Raw genomic sequence first — 13,387 nt, 5'->3', positions numbered from 1 at the left:
ATCATAAGAGTAAATACAGGTAAGACTAAAGCAACAAATAAAAATGAGTAGAAAAATCGCTAGAGGTGTGTTGCGTTTAATTTCTTTCTTCTTTTTTTTGGATTGTTGTAAAATTCCATGAGTGGAGCCGTCTTCTGTTGATGTCTTGAAGCGGGGCATGCGCCCTCCGCAAATGCTTTTTGGGGTAAGGGCTTCCCAGATTAATATTCATAAACAGCAAGCCCAGACCGCAAAAAGATTTGTGAAGGACATTATCTGCTGCTGCTGCTGCTGCTTCTGCTGCTGCTGCTGTCGTCCGACGGAGACTCCGTGACACTCAGATAGTCTGCTCGCTTCCGTGAATTTATCTCCCATCCCGACTCACTCGGTAATATTTCCAGCGTTCGACAACCTGAGGCAAGTATTTCACTCCAAGATACAATAGAAGCCAGATAAAGGGATGCATGAACATAATATTAAAAAAGGAAGTGAGGGAATAAGGGTCTTCAGCTGCTGCTGTTGCAGCTGAGAGCTGTCCAAGGTCCTTGCGCTCTCACTCCCCTCTCCTCCTCCAGTTGATATCCTCCCTTCTCTCCCTCCTCTCCTTTCTCCTCCCTCAACCATCCCTTTCTGCTCTCTCCTTCTTTCCCTGTCTTGCTTATCTCTTTTCCTCAGAAAAACACACGGATGTGCATGGCGCGTGTGATCAGTGGGAGCAGTGCATCGATGCGTTTTGTTGTCAGCGCGCTCGCGCTCTCTGTGTATGATATTCTCGGCTCCGTTGTGCGTCTCCCTATAGTAAAGCGCTTGCTGTCTGCACCCGCTCCAGAGCCCTGGGTGAGGAGGGAGCAAGGCTGTAAACTGCTGGCAATAAAGAGAGCAGGGAGGGATCTCATTGGAGCAAACCAAACCTCGTCATCAACCAATCGGTGTCTCGCTCATACAGGGACCCCCCTTTTAGAAAAAAAGACGGTAAACCAAATTGCGATCTATAGCAAAGTGTATGCTTATGCATTGATTTAGAAATAAAACATTTAATGGTGGTATCAGCAGTATTTTTTTAGATGTTTTCCCCCAATAAAGGTATTTAACCAACATTATCTGGGCTTCATATTGCGACAAGTGACACCAAGCAATGATAACAAAAATAAACAAGATAAATGACGACAAGACCGAGCCATTTTCACCTCATCACAAAGAACGCCCCTTTTTCCTCTAATCACGAGGCAGCTGCAGGCTGCACGGCATTCTGGGAAACGCAAACAGGCGCTCTTAATAAACTGCAACTGCGTCGACCAAGGTGTGGGAATGTTTGCTTTACCTCCCACCTTGCATCAAAACATAAGAGGACGCATCCGAGGCGACTCGTGGTCACCCAGTTCACCGGAGGGTACCACAGCACGACGCGTCGCGGGGGGTTCCGAACGGGGAAGTGGCGGCAAGGGTCCATTCGTGGCTCAGTCTTGCAACATTGTGGTAACAGTGTGGTAAATGTTCTAACAATGTTCAGTTTGTACAGTTTTTTTAGGTTGTAAGAAACCACGCACATGGAGTGCTCTACAAAAGTTTACATATTCGAACAGAGCACGAGCTGCAGAGTTCTCCCTGTTTGCTTTACACATTTGGGCTTTAATGGGATTTTGTTTCTTGTTAGTATAGCTTAGAAATGAAGGCATGGAACGATCAACTTACCTCATTATTACCTGCAACAGTTCCTTTGAGGGTTTTTTTCTGAAAGCCTAACTCTGTCCCCAAAACAAGTCAAGAATCCCTAAGGAGAAGTCCTGTATTAAGGTAGGACGGGTCACGATCCAAAAGTGCCCCAGTCTTCACCCCGACCACTCCCCCTCCTCCAAACTAACTTCCTCCTCTCTCTCTCCGTCCATCAACTAAGCCCCACGATCACTGGTGAAACTACATTCAAGCATGCCAACAAGCAGCAGGGCTGGAAGCAAAAACAAGCTCAGGGGACAAACGACACATTTGGGACTCCGTGGGAAAGGTTGGGGAGGGGAAGGGAAAGGGTTAGTGCCAAGGTCCAGCCCAGACTCCAGACCCCATATTTTTCCTTACATCCCACCCCTCCCTTCCTTCAAGCGCACCCCCTCCCAATGTGGGTATTTTTTCCCTGTCTTTTATTGGGTGGTCTTTTCATTTGCAACCTAGTCAGTCACGATTCTCACCCACCGTCTGCACTGCACAGTGACTGGCTCTCCTGACGCAACCAACGCGCACATCACTCACTTTGGCGGTCACGACTCGGTAATCTGTGTTGTTTTCACCCGAATTACACGTCCGACGTTGCATTACTGGGCAAGATCTGATCCCTGGTGAAGGTTTTGGTGCGTTTTGGCCGAAGATGCTGTGTACATTTTTTTTCATTTGTACTTTCTTAGATGGAGTATTGAATCGCAAGTGGCGTGCAATTTGGATGCTGCATGACAAGGACAGGCGGTAGATGTGTTACTTCATCGATGGTGCGCTGTAGGCTGGGAAATTTGGCTGAAGTCGCGCACTCACCGGACTGTTGTGAGCGCGCTCTCGCGTGCCCTTTAGACTGCAGAGCTGTGCAGTCGCATACTCGTCATTTCTCCAACAGGCACTGATACTGAAAGGGTGATCTCGTCTATTTTGGAGTAGAGACCACGCGAACAGAGCTTCTTCGGTCTCTTGCAACGACTTAGAAAGCAGTTTCACTGAGGAGAGCTCCTAAAACACATAGTCACGTGACCGTTATAAAGCCTTCATTGCATAGTTGTTACTGGTCACACATCTGCACATTGATTGAAAGCCATGGCAACGCTGCTTCGCTTGAAAATGATGGGGAATCTCAAGCTGCTTTGAGTTTCGGGAAGAAATCACGGGGCTCGCGTAAGCACAAGAAAAGTTTATTCAAACAAGTCTGGTCGCTGCTTTTGGAATCCCTTTTTCCCCGTCTCTTAGTTTCATCCCATTCAAACCATACGCAAGAGAATCTCACATATAACATGTTTGTGAAAATTGTCGCCAAAACAGGAAACTTCAAGCATATGCTCCGGGAAAAAACGATTCTGGTTTCCAAACAGGGGAATTAACAAATCTCCTGAAACCCCAACCAGCTCCCGTGCGCAAACACACATGCACGAACACATACGAAGCAACAGCCCACTACTGCCACTTTGGTGTGGTTTCAGCACCACCTCTGCTGGTCAGCTTCCGGGTTTCCCCATGCGGTGCGCCTGGTTTCTGCAGCAGCAACAGCTCCTTCACTTCACCACCACATCCTCTTCCTCTTCTGCCTCCACCGCCGTTTTTCAGTCAACATGACTCTTCTTAAAAAACAAGAAAACGATGGGAAAGGCGTCCTTTAGAGCTGGCCAAAGAAGGGCTACCCTGGCTTTCGCGGTTAAGCATAGGGGAGGGGAGAACGTGATGAAGACTCAACAGCGCCAACAGACAAAGGGAGTTTTTGCTCTAACTTATTACATAAAGAGGGTGATCCCTACTGTGCAGGAAGGGCTGCTTCTGCTAATAAAATAAAGTAAAAATCCATGTGCATGTCTGAGAGCCAACTGTTCTTGTGTGCAGAGACAGAGCAGAGGGAGGGTGAAATTTGGAGAAGAGGAGAAGCATAGGCTCCAAGAGGAATTCACTAAATACACAAAAGTACACAGAATTAAAAGCAGCGTGTGCATATGTGTCACTCACCGTAGCTCATGCTCGTCCTTGCTCTAAACTGCAGAAAAAAGAAAGAAAAAAAGATGAAATACTTTAGAGAAAACTCTGAGAGAAATGCAACAGTTTAAGTCCTCTATTTGTTACTTTAGGCTTACAGGGGTACGTCCAAGTTTGCCCAGCATCGCCTCCTTTTTTATACAAGTGATACCCGTCTGTCTATTTCTGGCGCACGATCCAAACTATGATGCTATTTTTAGGTCACAGCGTGAAGAAGGCAAACTATAAAAAACCCAAACACTCGTAAAGTCAAATTTAAGGAACGCTGCGTAAACTGCGCGCAAAGTAAAACAACATTGCTGCTTCTTCAACTGTGCTTAAAAGCCCAGAGTCCCCTCCGTTGCATCATTGCAGAGATTTTTTTTCAAACACGAGTCTTCGCGCAGAACCGCGTCCCTCTCCGCGATTAAACCCGCCACTTTTCTTCCCAACAACTCAGATCTGCAACTGGCCAAGGCTGCCATTTTCACCGTCTATGTTCGAGATGTCTCTTCAAAAGCTCCTCGTCCCAGTGTGGCACTCGAGAACGCCAAAACAGGTCCGAGCAAACACGCACTACCAGCTGTACAATTTAGTAATTACGGTTTGCTGATGAGAAGAAGGGAGAGGAAGAGGGAAAAATAAATAAAAAGCCAATTTATGTTGAAGGGCTGCGTCAGTTTCTAGGCATTGACGTCACGTTCAGATTCACTCACTTTACAGCCCGTAGAGCCTGATTAAAGACTGCCGCTCTGTGATCAGCCCTGCGAAAATGCACAATGAAAGAAGAAACATATACAGCAGGGAACGAGGAACATGCAGCTGCCAATGTGGCATGGACTATTAGAAGCTTTAGATCAGGTTATCTCCAGGTAAAATAATAAAAAAGAATCCCTCCTCTAACGCTGGAGCATCAGGGTTTCCAGCCAGCCTCCCCCCTCCCTCTCCTCTATCCCTGCCTACCAACCTTGTCTGTATTTATCCCCCCTCCTCCTCCACACACACACATATACAAAAATAAAGTGTCGGTGATGTTTTCTTCTAGAGAATTTATATCCCAGCATCCAGTGAATTTGGCGGGCAAAACATTCAGAAAACACAAGGAGTCAGTGGCAGCTCCACATCTCCTATATTTTCACCGGCCATGCCCACGCATCAGACCCTGCTCACCCACAGATAAGACCCACGGGGAGTGGATTGTCCGTGCAAGGGCGCAGCAATAAACCTTCCGTGTTCACCTTTCTCTAAACAACATTTTTACTTTACATCTTTCTTTTACATTCAACGTCTGCGTTCATCTGCATATTGAAGATATTTACAGAGAGGGGTGAAGCAGATAGCACAGGGTGGGGGCTGGAAATAAGGCTAGTGAGTATCCTGAATGAGTGGCATCCTAGAAAAGTCGTCTCTCAGAATGGAAAAGGGCTGCGCCCGTCGCATCGGTGCGTGCTATTTTTATCCCTGCCTGTAGGCCAACTGTACACTGTTGGAGTCTGTGCTAGTACTTATAGGCACTGTGGACTGATTGTGCCCCTATAGACAAACACAAGAAAGAAAAAGTAGATAGATTCTGTGGCATTCAGTTTGTTTTATTTAGACAAGAAATTGGAGAAAAAATATGTAAAGATCAGGAAAACAAGTAATGGAAGAGGATCTACTAACGACCATCATAAGCCACACTCTGCACGCGCGTGCACATACATATACTAAATTGCCTACACACATCCAAGCACAACTCCCAGTAGACCACGATCATTTAATCGAAGAGCAGTATCAATGGGAGATGAAGCGGGAATTTCTCACTGTAATACTCTCAGATTCCCACAAGGTGTCGACAGAATCAACATGAGATCCTTCTTGGTAGGTTATAGGTGCCAGTAAAGGAGATTTGGTCGGAGAGGTAAAATGTGTATGATCTTAAGTTGAACTGAGAAGGTTCCTCCCTACAGGCATCCAACCAAGTGAATTGATGGGGAAACCGGTTTTGCAGTGTTTGTAACACTGAATACAGGTTGTTGTGTTTTCTATTGTTTCCTATATAAAAAGTGTACTAAAAAGCTTAATTATTATGTTTTTTCCTAAGCTCAGTTAAGAAGAACAAGAGACCACGAGAGAGTGCTTTTAATAATGCTGATAGGCTTAAGACAGTCAATGAATTCTTATAGGTTTACATTGATAAACTTCGCTTGTGTCATGTTTTTCCCACCCTTACATTAGCGCACTTCAATGCAGCTCAGAGCTGCTGAATATTAAGGAAAAAAAGACAATTCAGAGCGTTCAAGATTCATAAATCTATTTAAAATGTTTACCAAAACAAAAGACAGATAAAACTCGACGCCAGTTTATAGTAGTATAGTTTATAAGCTTGGTTTGCTGTCTTGCATTGAATATAGAAATATATTAATAGAAATGCAGAATTTATTATCAATTTAATCAGCAGGAGTGAAAAAATATATTTCCAAAGTTTAACTATACCACTTTGTTGTTACTAGGCATGCATGCAGGCAAACCTGCATAAACTGAGGATTTCCATCACGTGAGTAGTCGTAATACGCGGAGCCCCTTTCCCGTGCATGCAAAATTCAACCCGCTGAGCCAAACACCAGTCAAAGCAAAAACATTGACAGGGATCAAAGTTTACAAGCTTTTTAAGCATTTTTCCTGCTAAATACAAACTTGAAAAATTATGCTCCGTGAATCATTGGTCTAAAAATGTCTCTGAATCTTAACAGAAACGTGCTGATGTTGAGGTCTGTAACTCTGTTATCAGGAGCACTGTAACATTCATCGTCAGAGCAACATGTAATTATCCGTCATAAAATATTTGTCTAATAATAATGATGATGATAAAAACATCAGGAGAAAACCTGTTTCATTAGTTAGATTAGTTAAAACGACCCCCCCCCCCCCCCCATGTAACTGTTTTGGGATCCCCACCACCACCCAACGAAAGACACTTACCTTCGTGATTACTTTTTTTTCTTTTTAAAGTCGTTAAAGTCAACGTTAATGCTAACTGAGACACGACAGCGCAGGGCAGCGTGTAGTCTTCCCCCGTGCGTCAGGGTGGAAAATGTCCGATGTGCGTCGTCTTCCTGCTCCGGCGGAGATTGAGATGTTTGTTGTTGCAATTTGAGATTCAACCTGTAACCTATTCAAAAGAAATGTGGGTTGGAGGAGGGGGGGAGAGATAGGGTTTGAGTGTTGAGAGGTTGATCGGAAAGGAAAGAGCAAATCCAAATGTTAGCCCATTGAGGAAGAACCAGACAGGGGGTTTCCGACATGCAGGGAGACGCACTCACGGTTCATCCTCACAGCGCAGACACTTTGTGTCTGTGTGCGCTTCGGTGTCTTCCTGTGTGAATGACTTGCAGGAGGAAAACATGAATGAGGAGGGAAATGCGCGACTCTGAGTCCACATTGTTATTGGAATTCACGAACGAAGAGATCTCCTGGAGCAAAGACGCATTCAGGAAATCTTTAACAAAGGAAAAGGCTGCACGTGCTTCTCAAAGACCAGACCCTTGTCTTCCTTATGGGCCTGTGCATCTCTCTTTCTCTAGTCCTCTTCCCCAACAGTGTGCTATTGACCTGCATTGACGTCATTGCGTCATTAGGTATCCCTTAGAAACACCGACTTTTAAAAATAGCATCAAATTAATTCAGCTGGCAAGAAAAATGGGGTGGGGTTTGTAAGTGCTTGGGTTGGGGTGTTCGGGGTGAAGGGGGTTGTGGGCAGCTGTGATTGCATGTTTTATTCGGAGTTTTTTTTTACCTCCATTCAGCCCCATTGTCAAACTGGAGCAGACATCAATATCTCAGCGCGAGCCACTACGAGTTCAATGTGGAGTCCCAGTGAAGGCAAAAAAAAATACATCACGAAATTATACTTGTCGTGTTTGTATATGAAAGTACACGGAATTAAAAAACAGAATTAACTAAAACTGATGTTAAGTGGCCTCAGCAAACGGGTCATACCAGTCAAAATAGGTTCGTCTCTGTCATTTTTTGGTCCCCTGTGTCTTTCTGGCTCCTCGGATCTATAAATATCTTCCAACCTCCAGCTGACTATGCTAAAACCGTTTTCCTAACCAACAACCCCTTAAAGCCATAAACAAGATAGAACAGAAAATACACAAAGTGCAAATTCAAAAGGTTACACTTTTTTCGTAGCATGTTTTAATAAATACTTTCAACAAATGCCCCAAAAAAGTTTTTACAAATGTAGAATCTCGTTAAATTTAGGCTACCACAGAGAATTACTTTCAGAATAATAAATTGAATAACAACTATTTTTAATCAAATAAATTTGGAAGGTGAGTGATAGAACCATCGACTCCAGTAACGTTGAAAATACAGTAAGTGGTTACATCCTAAGAATGGGACTTAAAAGATTTTGGATTCTCCAAGGTCACTAAAGTCAGATTCCAGGAGCTATCCGTGGTGCTGAAATGTCATTGCGTTGGTCACGTGTTGGTTTCTGTTTTCGTTTCGACTCCAGAACTTTATCTTGTGTTATCGTAAGAATGTTTTACTGTCTCTTTAGTGCAAATATTTCTGTTATTACTCATTAATACCAAGTTAAGTTACAAAAAGATGGAGTTTACTGTAAGCTTTAAAAATAGATGTTCAGAAAATTCTACACAACTAAACCTTTTTCTACATTAATTTTTAGAAAATGTGCAAATTATACTTTTTTTGCAGTTTTTTTTTACAAACAAAATGCTGCTAGTTTGCAAGAAATCTCTCGGAATACATTTGATTTTTTTCTGTGTGAGATACTAACATTACTCTTAACACTGGCCTGAAAATTTCCCTCAAGAGGTCTGATTCTTTTAGAACATATGAGAAGAAAAACACAATAAGAGAAAGAGGAGAAGACCAAGACCAAGAGGGAATTAAAGAAGTAAGCATAGAGAGTTTAGCCAAAGTGCTTTACAGTTAGAAATTAAAAATCAATTTCATGATTTATCCTTTTGAGTTGAGAGTTACACATTAAAAATAACTTAGGGCGGTGTTTCATGTCCGCAAGCCATTTGGTACCACACCTTTCAAGAAAACATGTTCAAATCAGGGTGTGATGGTGTTGTGTAGGTGAAGTGTGTCACCATTGACAGAGAGGAAAGGTGGTCTTGCAAAAAAAAGGATAAATAACAATCTAAACCTCACTTTAAGAAAGAAATACACACGTGCTGCATATAAGTATCTCCCTCAGTTCAGGTAAGCATCTTCTGATGAACACTTAAGTCATCAGGGAGCCCAGCAACTGCAGCTGATGTCTATCTAATTGGAGCCTATTCAACAAATAATGATAAAATCATGATAATTTTAGAAAACAATTACTAGTACAGACATATTTCTGGAGGCAGAAGGTGTGAAATGTGTGATCACAAGTCATGATGGAAAACAAACATGGGGAGAAATGTATCACAGAAGACGTCATCGTCACCAGTGGAAGTCACGCAGCATTTAGGGGTCAGTGCCAAGGCTGATGACAGACTCAGATAGGCAGAGATCCTGGGTGTGACTAATAAACTCCAACCATGGAAAGATATTGTTGCGTCCTTTCCTTCTTCTTAACATAAACAAATGAATCAAGCTGTGACAACAAAATAAAAGTCTTTCCTTCATTAAAACAAGCTTTAGCCAGAGTGGATCCTATAAGCATGTTGATAAGTAAAAATATCTTCCTGCACGTATAATTTGGCTGTCTTTTCCTCATGGATCCCTGTTTTTATGTGTAGGAGTGGATATCTCTTGTACATGTGCGGTGCTCAATCATTTGGAAATCTCCTTGAAGTCAAAGTTTTTTCTTCAAGTTCATTCATCTTTTTAGAATAAGTGGCGGTTTATTTGTCTTTTTTAGGCTGCAGGGAATAAGGACAATCATACAAGCTAAAGACAAAAAAGGTTAAAAGCAGCGGTCTGCAACCTGAGGCTCTGGAGCCATATGTGCTTTCTTTATCCGTCCTACGTGGCTCCTTGGCTTTGAAGAAAAATGCTAGTAATTTCATTATATAATGGGCTTACAGTTTTTGTGAAATTCTTTTAGTTCATTAAGTTTAGTGTTTTTTTGGATTTCCATACATCGGATAACTGAGTAAAATAATGTTAAAAGGTTCAATCTAATGCCAGAGTGGTGCATTATTTGAATAAATTTAAAAGACATACTATGATTTTCTGCTGCCCAACAGTGTCTAGCTGGGGTGCAGAGGGAAAATATAGTATGGAACTGCACGGACATGTGTAACCCTTGTGCTATCTTAGATGACCCCACCCTTACATTGACGTGTTCTCCCTACCATGACAAAAGTGGATAAAGGTGGAAAGATTTCGTGCAATCCATGGACACCAGTGAAGATCACAAATCATTGAAGAAAAAAGGTTCAGAGCACTGTCTAGTGGGTCTAGATGACCCAACTCCCAATGTTAGAGTGCCTTGGATATAAGGGATAAAGTGATAATGATAGAAAATGCTATGTCTGACTTGATTTTGTTGGATTCTTAATTCAAGTTAATCTGCTGCAGCAGGAGGATCTTATTTTACACAGGGTGGGTTTTGTTTTGAGGGTAAAAAAAAGAAATTCAAAATAGATTTATACAGAAAAATATAAAACACAGTTTTTGTTGTTGTTCACCTTTCAGCACATCCCCTCATGAGTTGCTATAGTAATCGGCTTTCACTGATACACACATTTGGTTTGGCAAAGAACCTTCTGACACAACCCAGTATTTTATCTGGACTAGGGAGCGGCACAGGGGGACCCAGACCTGGGCCCAGAAATATGGAACACTGTTAATTTTCACCTTTTGTAAATATTTAAAAGCCACATATAAAAACGGCTGAATATCCACAAAAACATAAATAAAGTGTATTTTTCTAAACATTGGGTTTTGATGGCTCTTGGTGGGTTTTGTTCAGTAAAGAAACTGGACCAAATGGCTCCTTTAGCATAAAAGGTTGCAGACCCTTGGTTTAATAAATCGTTCATAGAGAACTGCTTTAACACAAAGCCCATTTTTTGTTTACGTGTTGTGGAAATTTTGAGGGAAAAGTTTAAAATGAACATTCAAAAAGTGGAATTTGATGCTGACTGAGTTTTTAGTATTTGCAATGAAAAGACTTTAAATGTAATTAGCAAACACCTAAACTACATCACATTACAGGATTGTATGTGAGACTGTGGATTTTAGTGTTCAGGGGCTTATGTTGTTTTCTTTGAAATTCAGGTCCAGCTTAAGGAACCCTCCTGTGTCCTTTCCTTTCCCTCTTCCCCTTCACCTATTTATTTTTCCATTTCTCCTACCTACATGATGTCAATGGAAGCAGAGCTATAGTGCTATTAATAGAACCCTTCCCTGATACACACACACCCACACACACACTGATGCACACTCTGACAGGCGTGTGTGTACTGTATGTGTTTGCTTTCCATGCTGGGTTAGTGCCCGTGCAGCGTACTTCCCTCCACACCAGAGGTAGTATTGTGTTTGTGCGTGGTGGTGGTGGTGGTGGGGGGGGGGGGGGGGCGCTGAATATTGCGATGGCTGGATGAATAGAAGGGCGCGTGAATGGATGAGTGGAAAAACCATTGAGAGAGACGGGAGCGAGCCTGCCAGCTTCTAATTCTGTTTTTGACTGTTCATTCACTCACCTATAGTCATTCATTCATCCTTTTCCCACTCACTCATTCACACAAGTCCCCCTGCAGAGCGCATGAATGGCCGAGCAGACTGGTTGCATATGGGGAACCCACCAGTTTACGCAGCGCATGTGCAGCTGCCACCCATTTTTTCTATTTATGTATATATATTTTTTATCTGTGTTTGTTTTGTTATATGATCCAGTGGAGGTTGATGAGAGTGGACGTCCATGCTCGTACGCGTAAGGAGGGGTAGGTGGGCAAATCTAATGCGTAAAGTCTGACAGGACAATCGAGTACACAGTGTTCCTTTAGTATGAGTTTTGGGTGCTGGGTGTACTGACGAAGTGCTCCTCCTCTGTCCATGAGTCCCTCTGTATATCTTGACATTCACGTACTCGATTACGTAAAGTAGAAGGGAGGTCTGTGCGCGTGCCGAAGGTCTGCCTCCACCAGCACTGAAAGAACTACATAAATAAAACAAACATTGTTTGGTTGATTAGTTTGTTTTTATTCAAATGAGAAAAGCTGGCAAAGAAGTTGACATAAAAAGCCTTAATCAGTTCCCCCCTACTCTATGAGACTTTTGGGGGGGGGGGGGGGGGGGTGTCATGACACTAAACAGATCTATTTGAATCCTATTTCCACGTCCTTTAAAAGAAATAGGCAGATGAAAAGGCAGTTCTTCCTTTATTTAACGGGGCACTCGGTGCATCGTGAGCCTGCATCGTGAGCTATATTCGTCCGTTTATTCCTGTGCCTCCTACGGAAATAAATCATGTTTTCATGTTTTCTTTCCTCTGTCTGTGGTGCATTTGGTATAGAGAAGATTTAGTATTTATAGCGAAACTGTGTACATCCAGGCGGCCACACGTGCAGCAGCCGCTTCCCTGCACTCCTGCTGAAGTTGACATGTTAACACTCACTGGCTGCTATATTTAGCCCAGCCTCACAGTGCTGTTACTATTCCCAGCATTGTACATGAGGGGGAGGATGGTGCGGCGCTTTTTTACCTTTCTTTTTATAATGAAAGAGAAGATAAAGTTCCCTTTTCACAACTGTTTTTTTCTTTGCATACACACACCAACCTGTTTTCTGACAATGAAACCAGATTACTTCAGGCACGTTGCGGTTAAGCCTGTCACGATTCCAAAATACCAGAGTTAAGGACAAAGAAACAGTTGATAAATGTCCATCATTACCACGACTGAAGCATCTCTGAAAGCACAAATGAGAGATCCACTATTGGCACGATGCGAAAGTCCAAATAAACTTTTTCAAATAGCTTTAATGCCAAAGATAAAAAAAAAAATCTGCAGTGATTTTTCAAATTTCTCTAAAAACTGGAGTGCTGCTCTGATGCTCAGCACCACGGACAGCTCCTCGACACTTTTGTCCGCTCTTGACTGTTTATAGAAGGATCAGGCATACAAAGGAAAAGTCATTATGAACAAAATCTATGTATGTTACAAAGTTATTATGTCGCTAAATGTGATTATTGATGTATTTAGAGATAAACAAATAACACACCATCCACTTTAAAACTTTACTAATCAGAGGACACAAATAAACCATCTGATTCATAGTCTAGACAAACAATTTGGCATCATGCAGTCATTTAATGTGCTGCATAACTAAGACTGAAATATACAAGCCTTGTACAAAACTGCTTGGTTAGAGACAAACATATGCTCAACCAAACACCCATGACAAAATGATCACCTGCAGGTGTGTCAGGGCCGATGACGGCCGTATACTTATCTAACGCTTTTCTATTTTGCTTTAAGGCCCAAAATAATTTACAGTCCCAGTCCAATTCATCTACGAACATTCACACACTGATGTCACCTCCACCAACCTATAACCACCAGGGGCTATGTGGGGTTCAGTGTCCAAGGACACTTCGACACATGGGCGGACAGAGTACAAACCGAGTCTGCGATCTTCCGAGAAATCAACCACTTTATAACGACTGACCCAATGAAAGGAGACGCCTTTTGTCAGTTTGCTGCTCTGAAACTCTCCGTAAAGGATTGTTCTCACGGAAGCAGACCTTCCAGCGCAAAATGATG

At 42.6% G+C, this 13,387-nt stretch overlaps 1 long non-coding RNA gene across 4 annotated transcripts in view; it reads right to left on the bottom strand.

Annotated features, from left to right (window-relative positions):
• Window positions 1-7,236, bottom strand: part of LOC105354181 — a 32,737-nt gene extending 25,501 nt beyond the window's left edge. Inside the window, exons 1-3 of one of the 4 annotated variants that reach the window (XR_002290365.2) lie at window positions 6,971-7,236; window positions 6,634-6,823; window positions 3,667-3,694 (exon numbers count right to left, since the gene is read on the bottom strand). This is a non-coding gene — a long non-coding RNA (uncharacterized LOC105354181). Of the gene's footprint in view, window positions 1-1,671; window positions 3,291-3,666; window positions 3,695-3,791; window positions 4,383-6,633; window positions 6,824-6,970 lie in introns of those variants that run through there. The other 3 variants (XR_002290364.2, XR_002290366.1, XR_002290363.1) reach the window with 3 other exon arrangements.
• Window positions 7,237-13,387: the final 6,151 nt, after the last annotated feature.

Source organism: Oryzias latipes, chromosome 6 (assembly GCF_002234675.1).
Source record: "Oryzias latipes chromosome 6, ASM223467v1".
NCBI lineage: Eukaryota > Metazoa > Chordata > Actinopteri > Beloniformes > Adrianichthyidae > Oryzias > Oryzias latipes.
This window is presented reverse-complemented; position numbering and strand designations above follow the sequence as displayed.